The sequence below is a fragment of the Nerophis lumbriciformis genome, linkage group LG21, assembly GCF_033978685.3.
Source record: "Nerophis lumbriciformis linkage group LG21, RoL_Nlum_v2.1, whole genome shotgun sequence".
Lineage (NCBI taxonomy): Eukaryota > Metazoa > Chordata > Actinopteri > Syngnathiformes > Syngnathidae > Nerophis > Nerophis lumbriciformis.
In genome coordinates, this window is record NC_084568.2 from 2,582,767 (window position 1) to 2,604,978 (window position 22,212).

General features: G+C 42.0%; 1 protein-coding gene across 1 annotated transcript in view; it reads right to left on the reverse strand.

Moving 5' to 3' along the window:
* Positions 1-22,212, reverse strand: part of ankrd28a (ankyrin repeat domain 28a) — a 123,791-nt gene that overhangs the window by 97,253 nt on the left and 4,326 nt on the right. The gene's annotated exons all lie outside the window — the stretch shown is intronic.

Sequence of the window (22,212 nt, forward strand, 5' to 3'; positions counted from 1 at the left end):
CCAATGATTGTCACACACACACTAGGTGTGGCGAAATTATTGGGTTGTACTTGTACTTGTATAGCGCTTTTCTACCTTCAAGGTACTCAAAGCGCTTTGACACTACTTCCACATTTACCCATTCACACACACATTCACACACTGATGGAGGGAGCTGCCATGCAAGGCGCTACCAGCACCCATCAGGAGCAAGGGTGAAGTGTCTTGCTCAGGACACAACGTACATGACGAGGTTGGTACTAGGTGGGGATTGAACCAGGGACCCTCGGGTCGCGCACGGCCACTCTTCCACTGCGCCACGCCGTCCCGTCTCTGCATTTAACCCATCACCCTTGATCACCCCCTGGGAGGTGAGGGGAGCAGTGGGCAGCAGCGGTGGCCGCGCCCAGGAATCATTTTTGGTGATTTAACCCCCAATTCCAACCCTTGATACTGAGTGCCAAGCAGGGAGGTAATGGGTCCCATTTTTATAGTCTTTGGTATGACTCGGCCGGGGTTTGAACCCACAACCTACCGATCTCAGGGCGGACATTCTAACCACTAGGCCACTGAGTTCTCAGCCATGGTGGCATCATACTACCCCCCCATCGTGCACAAATGACTGACAGACTCTTGGCTAATTTGGTCTTTTGCAAATGCAATGCAGCATAGGGCCCTGACATATAAAAAGTACAACTTTTTTGTTATGTTCACGTATATGTCATGTTTTTTCAATGTTAACACTTTTGTACAAATAAGTACATTTGCACTTTATTTTTCAATGTGTTTGTTCTGTAAAGGAATGAGTTAATGTTTAAAATGACTGGTTAATAGTGCTATTATAAAGTGCAATGTCAGCACAATTTTCTTTCCTGCAATTTAAAATGCACTTGTTTTAATAAATAAATACAGCGTTTGAAAAGCATACACAATCTGTGTTAATATATTAGTCTGTGGTTAAAAGGACTTGAAAGGACTCGAAACTCAAAATGCAGGACTTAGGACTTGACTTGAGACTTTCCAGTCTTGACTTTGGACTTGACTCGGGGCTTGCCTGTCTTGACTCGGGACTTGACTCGGACTTGAGGGCAAACACTTGAGACTTACTTGTGACTTGCAAAACAATGACTTGGTCCCACCTCTGCTAGACATACTTGCCAACCTTGAGACCTCCGATTTCGGGAGGTGGGGCGTGGTCGGGGGCGTGGCTAAGAGGGGAGGAGTATATTTACAGCTAGAATTCACCAAGTATTTCATATATATATATATATATATATATATATATATATATATATATATATGTATTTTACTCTATATATATATATATATATATATACATATATATATATATATATATATATATATATATATATATATATATATATATATATATATATATATATATAAATAAAAGAAATACTTGAATTTCAGTGTTCATTTATTTACACATATACACACACATAACACTCATCTACTCATTGTTGAGTTAAGGGTTGAATTGTCCATCCTTGTTCTATTCTCTGTCACTATTTTTCTAACCCTGCTGAACACCCTTTAAACAATAGTCCAGGATATCACTCACCCACTACACAAATACATCATCCCACTACCATCAGGGCGCAGGTACAGAACTATCAAATTCCGGAGGGCCCGTCTCAGGAAAAGCCTGATCCCTGCAGCTATAGCCGCCCTTAACAGCAGGCCCGGCCGACCCGTCTGACAAGCCTGTAAATGTGTGTTAGTCATGTATGATGTCTTTTTGTTATTTTTTGTGTGTGTGATGTGTAATGTTTAGTGTTTAAATGTACGGCAGTGACAATGAATTTCTCCAAGGGGACCAATAAATCTAAATCTAAAATCTAAAAATCTAATCTAATCTTCGCAGGTACCCAGAAAGGTTTCGAGTACCACCAAAAAAACTGAATCTCTGAAGACAGTATAAAAATCTGTGTTAAAGGTGTACAAATACTGTTTGTATAATAAGCATGTTATTGTTTACAAATGAGGGTTAAGAGTTCAGTACTAAAAAAAAAAAAAGAATGTGGCCTAAGTACCGTATTTTCCGCACCATAAGGCGCCCTGGGTTATAAGCCGCGCCTTCAATGAACGGCATATTTCAAAACTTTGTCCACCTATAAGCCGCCCCGTGTTATAAGCCGCATCTAACTGCGCTAAAGGGAATGTCAAAAAAACAGTCAGATAGGTCAGTCAAACTTTAATAATATATTAAAAACCAGCGTGATGTGGGCGCGCATGGAGTCGTATATCAACATGGACGGAGCTGCGTGAAAAAAGCCACCCGGCCTCTTCGCGTAAACTTCCCTTAACCACTCGCTCATCTTTTCTTCATCCATCCATCCCTTCGAGTTAGCTTTTATGATGACGCCGGCTGGAAAGGTCTCTTTTGGCAAGGTCTTCCTTTTGAATATCACCATGGGTGGAAGTTTCTGGCCATTAGCATGGCAAGCTAGAACCACAGTGAAGGATGACTTCTCATTCCCTGTGGTGCGAATATTCACCGTACGTGCTCCCGTTGTATCCACAGTGCGGTTCACAGGAATATCAAAAGTCAGTGGAACCTCGTCCATGTTGATAATGTTCTCTGGCCGGATCTTTTTTTCAGCTATCTTGTTTTTACAATATGCACGGAAAGTAGCCAGCTTTTCTTGAAAGTCTTTAGGCAGTTGCTGTGAAATAGTAGTCCGTGTGCGGATGGAGAGATTGCGTCTTTTCATGAACCGGAAACCTGTCGCTTAGTAGGAGCCATTTTGTGGTCTTTACAGATGTAAACACACAAAGGAAATGAAACGTAATATCCGCGCGCTTCTTCTTCTTCTACGGGGGCGGGTGGTTGCTTACAGTAGAAGAAGAAGCGCTTCCTCTTCTATGGGGGCGGGTGCTTACCTTGGCGGTTGCTTGCCGTAGAAGAAGAAGCGCTTCCTCTTCTACGGGGAAAAAAGATGGCGGCTGTTTACCGTAGTTGCGAGACCTAAACTTTATGAAAATGAATCTTAATATTAATCCATATATAAAGCGCACCGGGTTATAAGCCGCACTGTCAGCTTTTGAGTAAATTTGTGGTTTTTAGGTGCGGCTAATAGTGCGGAAAATACGGTACAGTTTTTTAATTGAGCTGCTGCCTTTTTTGGTTGGGTTGTTTATTTATTTTGAGTAACTTCTACAATTCTGAAAGGGGAGGAATTTAATAGAGTGATCTATGTTTGTCTGTTGCCATCTCCTGGTGAATGTTGGCTATAGCGTACTGGGGTTACTTTTTGGTTGGCCAACGATTTATGTGGTGTTGCGCACCTGACGTCAAGTGTGTGAGTCTGTTCTGAAGTCTACAGTAAAGAGACGTACTTCATCACCTCGCCTGGTTATTGCCTCCAACTCAATATATTACAACAACATTGCTGTTCACGGCAGACGAACTGCTTTACGGTAGAATAAAACATGACTGCTGTTGTTGTGTGTTGTTGCCGCGCTGGGAGGACGTTAATGAAACTGCCTAACAATAAACCCACATAAGAAACCAAGAACTCGCCCTCCATCATTCTACAGTTATAACGATTGGGCAGGCACGTTGTTTATATTGTGGGAAAGCGGACGTGAATACAGGCTGTTGACACGTCACTCAGGTCCGCATGGAGCTGGAGGGGGCGTGGCTTCCAGCTCCGCCTGAATTTCCGGAGATTTTCGGGAGAAAATTTGTCCCGGGAGGTTTTCGGGAGAGGCGCTGAATTTCGGGAGTCTCACGGAAATTCCGGGAGGGTTGGCAAGTATGGTTCTAGATTATAAATCAAATCAATTTTTTTTTTTTTTTTACCTGCGTCAGGACTATGATTATTTCTTATCTAAATGAGAAGATATGAACATCCCATCAGTTGGCGTTCCAGTGAGAGTAGACATTGTACAGTAAGTGCTTTATTATGTTCGTAGTTTGTTTATCTTGTTTAGCACTTAGCAATACTGCTGAATCTGTTTAGCAAACAGCTTCTAAAAGTTGTAGCTCGGCCTCCTTATTTTCAGGCTCAAAAATATAAGGTTCTGGATCATCATTTGTCCCAAAGTAGTCTTTTGTTATCTCTCACAGTCCGCCATGAGTAGAAGTGTTGTTGTTGTTGAAGTGAAAAGCAAAAGTTGTGATGTGTCAGTGAAATTAATACGCCATAGTATGCTTAAAATGACCAAAATACATAAATATTATATGTTTTTACAAATGTGCCTGTTACTACATTACATATATACTTACAGCATGTATATAAAAAATGTTTTTTAGTTTTTTTAGAGTACCGTATTTTCCGCACTATTAGCCGCACCTAAAAACCACAAATTTACTCAAAAGCTGACAGTGCGGCTTATAACCCGGTGCGCTTTATATATGGATTAATATTAAGATTCATTTTCATAAAGTTTCGGTCTCGCAACTACGGTAAACAGCCGCCATCTTTTTTCCCCGTAGAAGAGGAAGTGCTTCTTCTTCTACGCAAGCAACCGCCAAGGTAAGCACCCGCCCCCATAGAAGAGGAAGCGCTTCTTCTTCTACTGTAAGCAACCACCCGCCCCCGTAGAAGAAGAAGAAGCGCGCGGATATTACGTTTCATTTCCTTTGTGTGTTTACATCTGTAAAGACCACAAAATGGCTCCTACTAAGCGACAGGTTTCCGGTTCATGAAAAGACGCAATCTCTCCATCCGCACACGGACTACTATTTCACAGCAACTGCCTAAAGACTTTCAAGAAAAGCTGGCTACTTTCCGTGCATATTGTAAAAACAAGATAGCTGAAAAACAGATCCGGCCAGAGAACATTATCAACATGGACGAGGTTCCACTGACTTTTGATATTCCTGTGAACCGCACTGTGGATACAACGGGAGCACGTACGGTGAATATTCGCACCACAGGGAATGAGAAGTCATCCTTCACTGTGGTTCTAGCTTGCCATGCTAATGGCCAGAAACTTCCACCCATGGTGATATTCAAAAGGAAGACCTTGCCAAAAGAGACCTTTCCAGCCGGCGTCATCATAAAAGCTAACTCGAAGGGATGGATGGATGAAGAAAAGATGAGCGAGTGGTTAAGGTAAGTTTACGCGAAGAGGCCGGGCGGCTTTTTTCACGCAGCTCCGTCCATGTTGATATACGACTCCATGCGCGCCCACATCACGCTGGTTTTTAATATATTATTAAAGTTTGACTGACCTATCTGACTGTTTTTTTGACATTCCCTTTAGCGCAGTTAGATGCGGCTTATAACACGGGGCGGCTTATAGGTGGACAAAGTTTTGAAATATGCCGTTCATTGAAGCCGCGGCTTATAACCCAGGGCGGTTTATGGTGCGGAAAATACGGTACTTTATAGTGTCAGAATAATTGTATTTAAGTTATCACAAAACTTTGTGTTTCCATGAGTTCCCAACGCGCAGACAAAAGCTGTCTTTGATCTTACCAAGCAAAAGGCTTGTAAAACTCCACTGTGTACGATGGGAAGCGATATGAAGTGTCAGTTTCTTTCATCTATTGTAATCCACAGGAAGATCTTGTCTTGACCCGAGATCTACAAAGCGGAGAGGAAGCAGGACCTGACGCAAGCTCCAGGCATCTTTTCTTTGAACTGCTTTGTGACCAAGGGCGACAGCTGTTTACGACCCCCTCTCCCTTTAGAAACAGCTGTTGTCATGTAATCAGGGAAAGTCCAAATAAAAGAGGAGGCGTAGAATTCTCTTGTCGGAGCGTGGGACGACACTGTACAAGGGTACAGGTCTACGCGCTCTCCTCATTGAGCTAAATTGAATCATGTCTCTGTTTAATTCCTTGCTTCTTGTCTGTTTAATACATGTCATCGGTGTTTGAACCTGACAGGAATATTTGTGTTAATTTACGAGTTAGGATGCATTAATACATGCAAAACATATGTGTTTTGTCTTACATAAGCATTGTGAATAAAAGGCAAAATTCCAAAAAAGCTCACAGAGTAAAAAAATATTGCATTATTCCAGAAGAAGACACCCCGCGTGAAAACTGCACAAAATGCTCTGCAAACACTCCACAAAGAAGATGCAAAACACCAGCTTCAACACGTCAAACCTTACTAGTCACGCCAAAACAATGCCAGCATCCGCACCCCGGAAGACCCTGAAGCTGCCCAAAGCCAGCCGCAATGAAAAGCTGTTGGCAGTTCCCAACGCCGCTATGTTGGAAAAGTGCTAGGGCCAAAGAGATCTGCAATTTCCTTTTGGAATTAAAATGTCGGCGCTGGAAAGAGATAGCAAACACAACTAGCTTCTGCAAACACGCTGGGTATATCTCCAAGTAGGCTAAACTGTCAACTGCGGCCGCCAAGACATGACAGAAAAGCAACCGGACACACTGGATTGTGTTCCCCAGCAGCAAGACACTACTGCCAGCCAAGAGATAAAAACAATATCGGCTCTTTCAGAGATGCAAAAGATCCTGGACCACGGTTTGTGCTTCTGAGGCCGCGCTATTTTCCCAGCTGTGTGTTTACCGGCAACATACGGTGTTGATGGACTGCACTCCTGCATACACTGATAGATGGAAATGAGGACATAAGATTCACTACTGATAGATGGGTGTGATATGAATGTTATATTTACCGTATTTTCCGCACTATTAGCCGCACCTAAAAACCACAAATTTACTCAAAAGCTGACAGTGCGGCTTATAACCCGGTGCGCTTTATATATGGTATTAATATTAAGATTCATTTTCATAAAGTTTCGGTCTCGCAACTACGGTAAACAGCCGCCATCTTTTTCCCCCGTAGAAGAGGAAGCGCTTCTTCTTCTACGCCAAGCAACCGCCAAGGTAAGCACCCGCCCCATAGAAGAGGAAGCGCTTCTTCTTCTACTGTAAGCAACCACCCGCCCCCGTAGAAGAAGAAGAAGCGCGCGGATATTACGTTTCATTTCCTTTGTGTGTTTACATCTGTAAAGACCACAAAATGGCTCCTACTAAGCGACAGGGATCCGGTTCATGAAAAGACGCAATCTCTCCATCCGCACACGGACTACGGTACTATTTCACAGCAACTGCCTAAAGACTTTCAAGAAAAGCTGGCTACTTTCCGTGCATATTGTAAAAACAAGATAGCTGAAAAAAAGATCCGGCCAGAGAACATTATCAACATGGACGAGGTTCCACTGACTTTTGATATTCCTGTGAACCGCACTGTGGATACAATGGGAGCACGTACGGTGAATATTCACACCACAGGGAATGAGAAGTCATCCTTCACTGTGGTTCTAGCTTGCCATGCTAATGGCCAGAAACTTCCACCCATGGTGATATTCAAAAGGAAGACCTTGCCAAAAGAGACCTTTCCAGCCGGCGTCATCATAAAAGCTAACTCGAAGGGATGGATGGATGAAGAAAAGATGAGCGAGTGGTTAAGGGAAGTTTACGCGAAGAGGCCGGGTGGCTTTTTTCACGCAGCTCCGTCCATGTTGATATACGACTCCATGCGCGCCCACATCACGCTGGTTTTTAATATATTATTAAAGTTTGACTGACCTATCTGACTGTTTTTTTGACATTCCCTTTAGCGCAGTTAGATGCGGCTTATAACACGGGGCGGCTTATAGGTGGACAAAGTTTTGAAATATGCCGTTCATTGAAGGCGCGGCTTATAACCCAGGGCGCCTTATGGTGCGGAAAATACGGTAGGCCTGGAAACAATCAAGGATCAGAAAAAAGAAAGGATGTTCCGATTAGGGTTTTATGTTGCCGATTTCCATCATCCGTGAGTGACGTCGGCCGATACCAATACCGATATCAATCACATGTATTAATTGCAAATGTTTCCAATTATTTATGGTGAGTATTATTGCTAGTTTAACAATATCTATACAACGGGGCTATTCAACCACATAATGAAAAAGGGCTCAATGGCCAGACATCGGAATTTAGATGTTTTGTCAGAAAGTGCTTCCACGGGTTATATTCCTTTGAGACTGTGTTTACTTAATTACAAAGTAAACACATCGGCTTTCACGCTGCACTGTCAATAAATTCATTATTTTGCCTTCGCTGCTCGTTTCCAGCGTGTGCAGCTAGACAGATAGTTAACAGCATGAAGAAGCAGAAGCTCCAGGATTTTGTTGAGGCTTGTGAAAACTATTTTCCTTCCTCAGTTTGAGTTCTTTACACCTTATTCCTTCATTTAAGTTTTTAAGATTGAAAATATAAACATAAAATAAACATTACACAAGTATAACGTGCATTGTGTATTTTACATAAATAATTAGCATTGTGTACATAAATAAAATAGAATGTTTAGTGTTAACACATTCACACAATAAACTACTGATGTTTACTCATATAGAAATTAAACAACATTGCACACAATATATGTGACTCATCACAATTAAACCTAACCACTATTGCCATTTACAGGTCAAATTTTGCGCTACAAGGTTTGTATCAGACAAAAACCAGCAAGACCAGGAGTACAAAAGACATCACAAAGTCGGCAATTTCAAGACAAAACAAACTACATATTTTTATGCTGACCAAGTTTCTTGATGAAGATTACACGCTGGGATTTCTGCCTTTGTTGTTGCTAGTCTGGATCAATGTGTCCGTTGCTAAAAAGGTCCTGAAACAATGCCTGGACATTCATACTTTGTTGTCCAGTATTTGTAAAAAGTCAGATTTTGGAAACGTATTTAGATTTTTTTTTCATGGTTGAGTGACTAGACTTCTTCTACTATTGTGACACATGACTCGTCGTTGGCCCCTACGGGGTGGTGGGAGTACTACATACATGAGCAACCCTAGTTTGAATGGTTATATCAAGCCTTTTTGGGTGATGTTTGGCAAGCCAAATGAAAAGCCCTGCCATTAGGGATGTCCCGATCCGATATTTGGATCGGATCGGCCGCCGATATTCACAAAAAAATGCGTATCGGCAAGGCATGGGAAAATGCCGATCCAGATCCAGTTTTAAAAAAAAACTCCGGTCCGTGTTTTCCAACGCACCGATTTAAATAATACATTCCACTTTTCTGCTGTTCCCTAAGCTCCGTTCCGCATTTTCCAGCACACCTTCAGCACATCCACAGATCTGTGGATTCTAACGCAGTTGCTTTTAGCTGCTGGCATTACACGACAGGCTCTTCTCACTCTTTCCTGTGTCTCCCTCTTACAGACAGTGAGCGCACCTTCTTACACACGTCACATACTGTCTCGTCATACGTCACATACGTATACGCCCTCTCCCAGCAGAGAGCGAGGTAGCAGCATGGCTAACGTTAGCTGTGATGCTAGCGCAGCCGCTAAGGTGCGCGCCTGCTCAAACGTCCTCTGCGCACGGCAAATCTATGCCACGCACAAAATCAAATAAAAAAATAAGCGCATAACAATTTTCGACACACGGACACGACAGAGAAAACAGTTTTCGTCATCATTGTTCAAATATTGTAACGTCTGTCGAGACGCTTATCTCCGTTCGGTGCCACACGCCCACACCATCGCCAAGGCAAACATTTCCACGTCGACACCGTATGAAAAAAATAGTGATTTTTTTTTGTTGTGATTTCCTTCTCTGCATGAAAGTTTAAAAGTAGCATATATTAATGCAGTATGAAGAAGAATGTTTTAATGTAGACATGCAAGCCTTGAAAGAACATTTTGAAAATCAAGACTACATTTCCTGCAAATGGGTGCATTTCTACCCTATATTTTAACTTTAGATTTATTTTCATATCAAACTCTTTTGGCTGTCTTTTTGACACTTACATCCGGCGCCCCCCTCCACACCCCGGATTATAAGTAATGTAAATAATTCAATGTGATTATCTTGTGTGATGACTGTATTATGATGATAGTATATATCTGATAGTATATATCTGTATCATGAATCAATTTAAGTGGACCCCTGGAAAAACTTATTCGGGTGTTACCATTTAGTGGTCAATTGTACGGAATATGTACTTCACTGTGCAACCTACTAATAAAAGTCTCAATCAATCAATCAAAACACATAGAATCATCATACTGCTGTGATTATATGCATCAAGTGTTCATTCAAGGCTAAGGCAAAATATCGAGATATATATCGTGTATCGCAATATGGCCTTAAAATATCGCAATATTAAAAAAAGGCCATATCGCCCAGCCCTAGTTTCAATGATGCCATTTCTGTTTGTCATGTATAATTGTGTCTATTTTGTGTTTATCCTTGAATAAACAGGTCAGTTTCTTGTTACCAACCATTGTGTATTATTCAAACTCCCCTAATTCAGCTGGCTAGTTGTTATCAAGAGTACTAAAACCCTTTTCAACATGATTCTGACAACTAAGTAGGCTAAATAACTTTAAACTTTAATACATGCTCGGATAGGCCATTATCGGTCAGTATCGGTATCGGATCGGAAGTGCAAAAACCTGGATCGGGACATCCCTACCTGCAATACAATATTTAAACTAGTTCCTTATTATCCTTCTCCAAGTGTAATATGTTGCGCCTCGTATTCCAGCGATAAGAGTACTCGAGATACTAAGAAATGCAGTTTAGTTGGCGTAATTGAGGTGATCATTATTAGATTATAGGAGCGTCTCCATACAAATTATCAGCTAGTTGCCTGTCAGCCAGCGGACTTAAAATAAATGTCAGCCAGAGGAATTGGTGTTTTGTGATCAGCAAAAATATGCATCGATCGGCAATGGCGATCACAGACTTTTTCACGAAATCGATCGATGGGCCCAAGAAAAAAGATGTTGGCCTATTAAGGGGAAGCATATTAAAAATGCAACGTATACAGTGTTGGTGTATATAACATTCACTGGAATTCACATCTCCTTATGCAAATTTTGATACCTTAACTACCTTTATAAAATGCATGTTAAGTACAGCAGGCAAAGGTACAAAAGGTGAGCTTATATTTTCAAATACATTCCAAAGGTCATTGAAAGTATTGTTTGGTTGTTGAATGAATGTTCTCAGATAAAACCTGCAACGATACAACTTAAACCAGTCCTTTGCAATGACTCACTGCTTAAATATCGACTTTAGGCAAAGCACTGTTCCAGGAGCAAAATGAGACTTTATGACGGCATGTTAGTCTGCAGGGGGTCTACTATAAAGCGGGATCAGGTTTAACGCCTTCATTCGCAGTAACTCGGCAGAGGTGAGTCACTTCGCTTGGAACAGACATTCTCAGCCATTGAAGGGGAACTGCACTTTTTATGGAATCTTGCCTATCATTCACAAATCTTATGTAAGACAAGAACTAGAGATGTCCGATATTATCGGCCGATAAATGCGTTAATATGTAATATCGGAAATTATCGGTATCGTTTTTTTATTATCAGTATCGTTTAATTTTTTTTTTTTATTAAATCAACATAAAAAACACAAGATACACTTACAATTAGTGCACCAACCCAAAAAACCTTCCTCCCCCATTTACACTCATTCACACAAAAGGGTTGTTTCTTTCTGTTATTAATATTCTGGTTCCTACATTATATATCAATATATATCAATTAGGGATGTCCCGATCCAGGTTTTTGCACTTCCGATCCGTTCCCGATATTGTTTTTGCACTTCCGATCCGATACCGATACTGACCGATACCGATACTGACCGATAATGGCCTATCCGAGCATGTATTAAAGTTTAAAGTTATTTAGCCTACTTAGTTGTCAGAATCATGTTGAAAAGGGTTTTAGTACTCTTGATAACAACTAGCCAGCTGAATTAGGGGAGTTTGAATAATACACAATGGTTGGTAACAAGAAACTGACCTGTTTATTCAAGGATAAACACAAGTTTTCCACTTGTATCGCTAGCAACTCCCTTCGGGAGTCCTTTTGCAATGGGACATAAGGACCTATTGTTATTCTAAGGTTTTATTATTATTCTTTTTTCTTCCGCCGCCAGATTAAACTGTAATTTGACCCACTTAACATGCTTCAAAACTCACCAAATTTGACCCACACATCAGAACCTGCGAAAATTACCTTTTTTTAAAACAACCGAACCCCAAAACTCAAAATTGCGCTCTAGCGCCCCCTAGGAAAAAAAAAACTAGACTGCCTTTAACTCCCACTAGGAAGGTCAGAGAGACATGAAACAAAAACCTCTATGTAGGTCTGACTTACACCTAGTTTTCATAATTGTATATCCTCGGGCTAAAATCAACAGGAAGTTGGCAATTCCCCCTTCAAGACAAAAAAGTACTAAAAAAAGTCACTTTTGCCTCTTTGAGCTGTAATTTGACCCTCTTAACATGCTTCAAAACTCACCGAACTGAACGCACACATCAGGACTGCCAAAAACTGAGATCTAATAAAAAACCTAACCCCAAATTTAAAAATTGCGCTCTACAGCAATTTTTGAATACAACGGAGAAAAAACTGCTCCTCGGAAGAAGAAAATTACAAAACTGCCTGTAACTCCCACTGGGAAGGTCGGAGAGACATGAAACAAAAACCTCTCCGTAGGTCTCACGTAGACCTACATTTCATAAATTGACAACCCCCAGCAAAAATATACAGGAAGTTTGCTATTCCCCCTTCAACACAACATTTTTGTAAAAACCCGTCCCCTTTCTTCAAACATTATCTCCTCTGAGCGTGTTTGTTGTTTCGGCTTCAAACTAACACAGGAGAGAGATTGAACCCTTCTGATTAAAAGTTGGTGAAAGAGTTGTGATACCTGCTCCGGTTTTGATTTTATGACCCTTCAAAGACCCGCTGCACTGATGCTCCTGCGGTGCTGTTTTTTTAAGATGGCTGCTCAAAAGCAGGAAGCACCAACGTGCCCACACAATGCAGACAAGGTAGGTACACTAGACAAAAGTCTTGGGACACTTCAGACTACAAGTAGACAAAAGTATTGGGACACTTAGGACTAGCACCTGCCAAATACGCGGGCCCGTCCAACGCTGCTTGCAGCTTTAATTTTATTTGATTTTGTGCGTGGCATAGATTTGCCGTGCGCAGAGGACGCTTGAGCAGGCGCGCACCTTAGCGGCTGCGCTAGCATCACAGCTAACGTTAGCCATGCCGCTACCTCGCTCTCTGCTGGGAGAGGACGTATACGTATGTGACGTATGACGTATACGTATGTGACGTGTGTAAGAAGGTGCGCTCGCTGTCTGTGAGAGGGAGACACAGGAAAGAGTGAAAAGAGCCTGCCGTGTAATGCCAGCAGCTAAAAGCAACTGTGTGAGAATTGTGGATGTGTTGAAGGTGTGCTGGAAAATGCGGAACGGAAATTACGGAGCAGCAGAAAATTGGAATGTATTATTTAAATAGGTGCGTTGGAAAACACGGACCGGAGTTTTTTTTTTTAAACTGGATCTGGATCGGCATTTTCCCATGCCTTGCCGATACGCAATTTTTGGCAAATATCGGCAGCCGATCCGATCCAAATATCGGATCGGGACATCCCTAATATCAATACAGTCTGCAATGGATACAGTCCGTAAGCACACATGATTGTGCGTGCTGCTGGTCCACTAATAGTACAAACCTTTAACACTTAATTTTACTCATTTTCATTAATTACTAGTTTTAATGTAACTGTTTTTATATTGTTTTACTTTCTTTTGTATTCAAAAAAATGTTTTTAATTTATTTATCTTATTTTATTGTATTCATTTTTTTTTTTAAGTACCTTATCTTCACCATACCTGGTTGTCCAAATTAGGCATAATAATGTGTTAATTCCACCACTGTATGTATCGGTTGATATCGGTAATTAAAAAGTTGGACAATATCGGAATATCGGATATCGGCAAAAAGCCATTATCGGACAACCCTAACAAGAACACACGTTTCTTTTTTTCGCGCATTCAAACTTGTAATATAAGGAAAGTACGAGGTAGCTAACAAAGCAGCTAATGGGAGAACCCATTAAGCCCTCTAAAAAAACATAAAAATTGCCAACAATACTTCATTTACATCTTGTGACCTGAATATCAACCAAGCATTAGCGATATTGTTATTACCGTATTTTCCACACTATTAGCCGCACCTAAAAACCACAAATTTACTCAAAAGCTGACAGTGTGGCTTATAACCCGGTGCGCTTTATATATGGATTAATATTAAGATTCATTTTCATAAAGTTTCGGTCTCGCAACTACGGTAAACAGCCGCCATCTTTTTTCCCCGTAGAAGAGGAAGTGCTTCTTCTTCTACGCAAGCAACCGCCAAGGTAAGCACCCGCCCCCATAGAACAGGAAGCGCTTCTTCTTCTACTGTAAGCAACCACCCGCCCGCGTAGAAGAAGAAGAAGAAGCGCGCGGATATTATGTTTCATTTCCTTTGTGTGTTTACATCTGTAAAGACCACAAAATGGCTCCTACTAAGCGACAGGTTTCCGGTTCATGAAAAGACGCAATCTCTCCATCCGCACACGGACTACTATTTCACAGCAACTGCCTAAAGACTTTCAAGAAAAGCTGGCTACTTTCCGTGCATATTGTAAAAACAAGATAGCTGAAAAAAAGATCCGGCCAGAGAACATTATCAACATGGACGAGGTTCCACTGACTTTTGATATTCCTGTGAACCGCACTGTGGATACAACGGGAGCACGTACGGTGAATATTCGCACCACAGGGAATGAGAAGTCATCCTTCACTGTGGTTCTAGCTTGCCATGCTAATGGCCAGAAACTTCCACCCATGGTGATATTCAAAAGGAAGACCTTGCCAAAAGAGACCTTTCCAGCCGGCGTCATCATAAAAGCTAACTCGAAGGGATGGATGGATGAAGAAAAGATGAGCGAGTGGTTAAGGTAAGTTTACGCGAAGAGGCCGGGTGGCTTTTTTCACGCAGCTCCGTCCATGTTGATATACGACTCCATGCGCGCCCACATCACGCTGGTTTTAATATATTATTAAAGTTTGACTGACCTATCTGACTGTTTTTTTGACATTCCTTTAGCGCAGTTAGATGCGGCTTATAACACGGGGCGGCTTATAGGTGGACAAAGTTTTGAAATATGCCGTTCATTGAAGGCGCGGCTTATAACCCAGGGCGCCTTATGGTGCGGAAAATACGGTACATGCGCTAAAGCTGAGGAACTACTTTTAAAGAGGTAACTAGTTTATGCAGCTTTCGAGATATTGAACCGGTAATCTGCTGCATCACCTCGGAGTGAGTAAAAGTTCATTCTGGATTATACATCAGGCCTGGGCAATTATTATGACTCGGGGGCCAGATTTAGAGAAAAAAATGTGTCTGCGGGGCCGGTGTAACTATTTTTTACTACACTTTACATGTTATAGATCTACAAAAAATTATTTGGGAATGTCCAACGGGCCGGAATACTTTGAAGACCTCCTCAATCCCACCAACACGTCTTCCTATGAGGAAGCAGTGCCTGGGGAGTCTGTGGTGGGCTCTCCTATTTCTGGGGCTGAGGTTGCTGAGGTAGTTAAAAAGCTCCTCGGTGGCAAGGCTCCGGGGGTAGATGAGATCCGCCCGGAGTTCCTTAAGGCTCTGGATGCTGTGGGGCTGTCTTGGTTGACAAGACTCTGCAGCATCGCGTGGACATCGGGGGCGGTACCACTGGATTGGCAGACCGGGGTGGTGGTTCCTCTCTTTAAGAAGGGGAACCGGAGGGTGTGTTCTAACTATCGTGGGATCACACTCCTCAGCCTTCCCGGTAAGGTCTATTCAGGTGTACTGGAGAGGAGGCTACGCCGGATAGTCGAACCTCGGATTCAGGAGGAACAGTGTGGTTTTCGTCCTGGTCGTGGAACTGTGGACCAGCTCTATACTCTCCGCAGGGTCCTTGAGGGTGCATGGGAGTTTGCCCAACCAGTCTACATGTGTTTTGTGGACTTGGAGAAGGCATTCGACCGTGTACCCCGGGAAGTCCTGTGGGGAGTGCTCAGAGAGTACGGGGTATCGGACTGTCTGATTGTGGCAGTCCGCTCCCTGTATGATCAGTGCCAGAGCTTGGTCCGCATTGCCGGTAGTAAGTCGGACACGTTTCCAGTGAGGGTTGGACTCCGCCAAGGCTGCCCTTTGTCACCGATTCTGTTCATAACTTTTATGGACAGAATTTCTAGGCGCAGTCAAGGCGTTGAGGGGATCTGGTTTGGTGGCTGCAGGATTAGGTCTCTGCTTTTTGCAGATGATGTGGTCCTGATGGCTTCATCTGGCCAGGATCTTCAGCTCTCACTGGATCGGTTCGCAGCTTAGTGTGAAGCGACTGGGATGAGAATCAGCACCTCCAAGTCCGAGTCCATGGTTCTCGCCCGTAAAAGGGTGGAGTGCCATCTCCGGGTTGGGGAGGAGATCTTGCCCCAAGTGGAGGAGTTCAAGTACCTCGGAGTCTTGTTCACGAGTGAGGGAAGAGTGGATCGTGAGATCGACAGGCGGATCGGTGCGGCGTCTTCAGTAATGCGGACGCTGTATCGGTCCGTTGTGGTGAAGAAGGAGCTGAGCCGGAAGGCAAAGCTCTCAATTTACCGGTCGATCTACGTTCCCATCCTCACCTATGGTCATGAGCTTTGGGTTATGACCGAAAGGACAAGATCACGGGTACAAGCGGCCGAAATGAGTTTCCTCCGCCGGGTGGCGGGGCTCTCCCTTAGAGATAGGGTGAGAAGCTCTGCCATCCGGGAGGAGCTCAAAGTAAAGCCGCTGCTCCTCCACATGGAGAGGAGCCAGATGAGGTGGTTCGGGCATCTGGTCAGGATGCCACCCGAACGCCTCCCTAGGGAGGTGTTTAGGGCACGTCCGACCGGTAGGAGGCCGCGGGGAAGACCCAGGACACGTTGGGAAGACTATGTCTCCCGGCTGGCCTGGGAACGCCTCGGGGTCTCCCGGGAGGAGCTGGATGAAGTGGCTGGGGAGAGGGAAGTCTGGGCTTCCCTGCTTAGGCTGTTGCCCCCGCGACCCGACCTCGGATAAGCGGAAGAAGATGGATGGATGGATGGATGGATGTCCAGCGGGCCAGATTGAAAATCTTAACGGGCCGCGTGCGGCCCCCGGGCCTTAATTTGCCCAGGTCTGTTATATATCATGCCTCTCGCTCGTAAAGTAGAAGGTTGTCACCATAAACCGAGACGTTGGTCAACTTAGATATTTAACGTAGACCCGGAGATGGCGAGAAAGAAACAAAGACACTCGTTCGCGTCACTTTGTTTTGTTTTTACCTGTCTGAAGATTATGATTAATATTTAATCTAAAAATCAGTCGGCTTTCCAGCGAGAGCAGACATTGTACAGTAAGTGATTGATTTAACATGTTCGTAGTTTGAATTTTTTGTTTAGCACTTAGCAATGCTGGATCTGTTTAGCACACAGCTTCTAAAACTTGTAGCTCACCCTCTGTGTATTCAGGCTTAACATTAGGGCTGCAACTAACGATTAATTTGATAATCGATGAATCTGTCGATTATTACTCCGATTAATCGATTACTAATCGGATAAAAGAGACCAACTACATTTCTATCCTTTCCAGTATTTTATTGAAAAAAAAACAGCCTACTGCCACCATACTTATTAGGGCCCGCATGGCCCATTGCATAAGGACTCCCACAGGGAGTCCTTATGCAATGGGACATAAGGACCTATTGAATTTGTAAGGTTTTATTATTATTATTATACCGGCCGCCTCTTTGAGCTGCAATTTGACCCACTTAACATGCTTCAAAACTCACCATATTTGACGCACACGTCAGGACCTGCGAAAATTGCCTTTTGATAAAAATAAAAAAAAAACCAAAAATAAAAATTGCGCTCTAGCGCCCCCTAGGAAAAAAAAAAACTAGACTGCCTGTAACTCCCACTAGGGAGGTCGGAGAGACATGACACAAAAACCTCTATGTAGGTCTGACTTACACCTACCTTTCATAATTGTATATCCTCGGGCAAAAATCAACAGGAAGTTGGCAATTCCCCCTTCAACACAAAAAAGTACTAAAAACAGTCACTTTTGCCTCTTTGAGCTGTAATTTGACCCCCTTAACATGCTTCAAAACTCACCAAACTGAACACACACATCAGGACTGGCTAAAATTGCGATCTAAGGAAAAAACCTAACCCCAAATCTAAAAATTGTGCTCTACCGCAATGTTTTAATAAAACGCAGAAAAAACTGCTCCTCGGAAGAAAAAACTGACAAAACTGCCTGTAACTCCCACTGGGAAAGTCGGAGAGACATGAAACAAAAACCTCTATGTAGGTCTCACTTAGACCTACATTTCATAGATTGACAACCCTCAGCAAAAATCAACAGGAAGTTTGCAATTTCCCCTTCAAAACCAAATTTTTTTATAAACCGGTCACTTCTCTTAAAGTTAAAGTTAAAGTTAAAGTACCAATGATTGTCACACACACACTAGGTGTGGCGAAATTATTCTCTGCATTTGACCCATCACCCTTGATCACCCCCTGGGAGGTGAGGGGAGCAGTGGGCAGCAGCGGTGGCTGCGCCCGGGAATCATTTTGGTGATTTAACCCCCAATTCCAACCCTTGATGCTGAGTGCCAAGCAGGGAGGTAATGGGTCCCATTTTTATAGTCTTTGGTATGACTCGGCCGGGATTTGAACTCCCAACCTACCGATCTCAGGACGGACACTCTAACCACTAGGCCACTGAGTCAAACATTATCTCCTCTGAGCACGTTTGTCGTTTCAGCTTCAAACTAACACAGGAGAGAGATTGAACCCTTCCAAATAAAAGTTATCGAAATAATTTTTCTAACTGCTCCGGTTTTGATTTTATGAGCCTTCAAAGAACCGCTGCGCTGATGCTGCTGCGCTGATGCTGCTGCGCTGCTGTTTTCTCAAGATGGCTGCTTAAAAGCAGGAAGCACCAGCGTGCCCACACAATGCAGACAAGGTAGGTACACTAGACAAAAGTCTTGGGACAATTCGGACTAAAAGTAGACAAAAGTATTGGGACACTTATGACGAAAACTGAACAAAAGTATTGGGACACTTACACTGGAAAAAAATATTGGGACACTTAGGAATACCACTGAACAAAAGTATTGGGACACCTACACTGGCCAAAAGTATTGGGACACTTAGGACTACCACTGGACAAAAGTATTGGGACACCTACACTGGCCAAAAGTATTGGGACACTTAGGACTACCACTGGACAAAAGTATTGGGACACTTAGGACTAGCACCTGCCAAATACGCGGGCCCGACCAATGCTGCTTGCAGCTTTAATTTTGATTATTGTTTCTCAGCTGTTTGTACATGGTGCAGTTTATAAATAAAGGTTTATTAAAAAAAATAAAATAATAAAATAAAAATAAAAATAATAATAATAAATTGCCTCTGCGCATGCGCATAGCATAGATCCAACGAATCGATGACTAAATTAATCGCCAACTATTTTTATAATCGATTTTAATCGATTAGTTGTTGCAGCCCTACTTAACATTAGAAGGTTCTGGATCATTATATCGTTTTCTTTATTTGCATGACTATTTACATTGTAGATTGTCACATCAAAACTATGACACCTAAGCAGAGGTGGGTAGTAACGCGCTACATTTACTCCGTTACATCTACTTGAGTAACTTTTGGGATAAATTGTACTTCTAAGAGTAGTTTTATTGCAACATACTTTTACTTTTACTTGAGTATATTTATAGAGAAGAAACGCTACTTTTACTCCGCTACTTTTATCTACATTCAGCTCGCTACTCGCTACTAATTTTTATCGATCTGTTAATGCACGCTTTGTTTGTTTTGGTCTGTCAGACAGACCTTCATAGTGCCTGCGTTTCAACAAATACAGTCACTGGTGACGTTCACTCCGTTCCACCAATCAGATGCAGTCACTGGTGACGTTGGACCAATCAAACAGAGCCAGGCGGTCACATGACCTGACTTAAACAAGTTGAAAAACTTATTCGGGTGTTACCATTTAGTGGTCAATTGTACGGAATATGTACTGTACTGTGCTATCTACTAATAAAAGTTCCAATCAATCAATCAAAAGTGTGAAGGAAAAAAGACGCTTTTATTTCACCCGTACATCCCGTCACAAGCCTAAAGACTGACTGCACAGTTCCTGTCTTCACAATAAAAGTGCCGCTCCATCGCGCCTGCGCTTTCAAAACAAGAGTCTCCGAAAGCCAGCGCAAACAAGCTACGGAGTTTGCCGCCAATGTATTTCTTGTAAAGTGTATAAAAACGAATATGGAAGCTGGACAAATAAGATGCCAAAAACCAACCACTTTCATGTGGTATTAGACAGAAAGGAGGAACTTTTTTCTCCTCCATTTGAAAACGTGGACGCTATCAGCACTACTGTCTGATTACAATCAATGCAAGTCATCAGAATCAGGTAATACACCAACTTATATTCTTGTCTTCATGAAAGAAAGGAATCTATATGTGTTAAACATGCATGTATATTCATTAAAACACCTTTAACATGTAAACAAAAACGGCAAAATAAATAAATATAAATTATATACTGTATATGTATATATATATATATATACCGTATATATAAATGTGTGTGTGTGTGTATATATATATATATATATATATATATATACATATATATGATATGTGTGTGTATGTTACTCATCAGTTACTCAGTACTTGAGTAGTTTTTTCACAACATACTTGTGACTTTTACTCAAGTAAATATTTGGGTGACTACTCCTTACTTTTACTTGAGTAATAAATCTCTAAAGTAACAGTACTCTTACTTGAGTACAATTTCTGGCTACTCTACCCACCTCTGCACCTAAGTGAAAACCCTTTCAGGTGACTACTTTTTGAAGCTCATGGAGTCTGCAAAATAGTAATTAGAGCAAAGGGTGGCTATTTTGAAGAAACTAGAATATAAAACATGTTTTCAGTTAAGTAGATAACTCCACGTGTTCATTCATAGTTTTGATGTGACAATCGACAATGTAAATAGTCATGAAAATAAAGAAAAACCCATTGAATGAGGAGAAGGTGTGTCCAAACGTTTGGCCTGTACTGTATATGCTTACTGCAGGGAAATAAAACGTTGATGGAAGTTGTTTGATGTTTTTAGAGCGCCTTATAGGCGGTCCATTGTTAGATGACTTTTGCTAGCATTTATTTACGAGTTAGAATGCATAAATAAATAAAAAAACATGTATGCTTGTATTAAATAAGGACTGTGAATGATAGGCAGAATTCCCGTTCAGGGTTCTGAACTCAGCCCATTTACACAAATGCTGTAAAAAGTGACTAATTGACTTTAATATTTTTTTCCCGGCTAAGAATAAGAAAGGCATGTCGGTCTCAGTTAAGATGACGAGTGGAACAAAGTTTGTGATGGTACATCCTGTCACAAGAGACGAGCATCTTCTCTATGACTGCTCGTTATTCTTCTAGTCCTCTTACTAAGTAGGCACTTTAAAAGGAATTCCACCTTCTGTCAGCTGAAAAGCAGCATGGCGGCGTTTCAGTGCTGGGTTTAGAGCTACAAAAGCTCGGGCTTTACTGATAATCTCTACAAATCTGCATTTGTCCTATTCATTAAAACGGGTGCTAAAATTAGCAAGACTGGAGGGAAGTCTGCAGTATTTTTATACAATTGACCATGTGTATATATATATAGGGAACTATTCTCAGGTTTTAGGTATGTGCCAGGTGTAGGGTTGTTAGTATAGTACCGCGATACAAATGAATCATATTCGGTACTATACCGCCTTTTTCACGTCGTGACATTGCTGGTTTTACGAGCAGAGGAGCATGTTCGGCAGAGCACAATCACGGAGTACTCCCAAGCACACAGTGTGTAGACAACGGACGCATGTTGGCTTAAAAACTAAAGATAAATGTAAAGTTATAACACTGAAATGTCCTCAGTAAGAAGTGCTTTAAAATATGGCCAGCGAGTGAGCGGCTAATGTCCATCCGCAGTGTTTAAGCTACTTCTAAATCACTAATTCTCGCCTCCATGGCAACAAATAAAGTATGTTTCTTACAAGTATCACCCCTGCAGGATGAGGAATATCTAAACATGCTTCACTACACACCGTAGGAGGATACAATAGCTCACCGGCGTCACAATGTAAACAAATGCCATGGGTGACATCCACTGTAATGTTACCAAGTACAAGCGCGTATCTAGTCGATACTACTATGATTACATCAATATGTTTTATCGTCAGAAAATCTTTTCTCTTTTAAAATTCACATTATATTCATAAACTCAGGAAATAAGTCCCTGGACACATGAGGACTTTGAATATGACCAATGTATGATCCTGTAACTCCTTGGTA